The sequence below is a fragment of the Penaeus monodon genome, chromosome 32 (assembly GCF_015228065.2).
Source record: "Penaeus monodon isolate SGIC_2016 chromosome 32, NSTDA_Pmon_1, whole genome shotgun sequence".
Lineage (NCBI taxonomy): Eukaryota > Metazoa > Arthropoda > Malacostraca > Decapoda > Penaeidae > Penaeus > Penaeus monodon.
In genome coordinates, this window is record NC_051417.1 from 22,730,516 (window position 1) to 22,731,162 (window position 647).

General features: G+C 43.0%; 1 pseudogene; it reads right to left on the minus strand.

The window, feature by feature from the left end:
* LOC119593608 overlaps positions 1 to 224 on the minus strand; it is a 3,185-nt pseudogene extending 2,961 nt beyond the window's left edge.
* Positions 225 to 647: the final 423 nt, after the last annotated feature.

Genomic DNA, 647 nt, shown 5'->3' on the forward strand with positions numbered 1-647 from the left:
GCCAAGGCAGAACCAAAGAAAATAAACGTACTGAAGTCTCCAGCAATCTTATAAATAACCGTAGCATCCGGCCAGCGGTACTTCTCATCTACTAGCCCATTCTTAAAGGGTGGCAGCGGTCCTTCCATGTCGCTGCCATTGAAAGGTCCTAGTTCGTCTGCGTTGACCGGAGAATCAGGTGTCCATCCTGCTAGAGGCGACCCAAGGGAAGCTGCCACGACTCCCGCAGCACCGTTACGACTTGTATACCTGATGGTTTTGTAAATGCTTTACGTTCCTGGCCCTAATCCCTTGCCCTGTATGGTACATACAATACAGTAGTCTTGTCGTATTGCTGTAGTCAAGGAGCTATAGTCCTGAAAGTATTACGAAGTTCCTTGTTATTTGCTGTCTCATACTGATGGTGTATTCTACACCCATCAGTAAACTCCATAGGATATGTGGTTTGTAAACTTGATATCTGATGTTGACCATTCGCCGGCTACTGATCATACATTAGTAAAAGAAAATGAATATAAACACGTAATATCCGACAGAAATATCTCATATTCCTCTCTGAGAACCCTAGAAGCTTTCCCTGCCAGATATGCTTCCTTCCTGAATTCTAACTACATATATCTATTGTATCAATTACTGCATTAATGTTT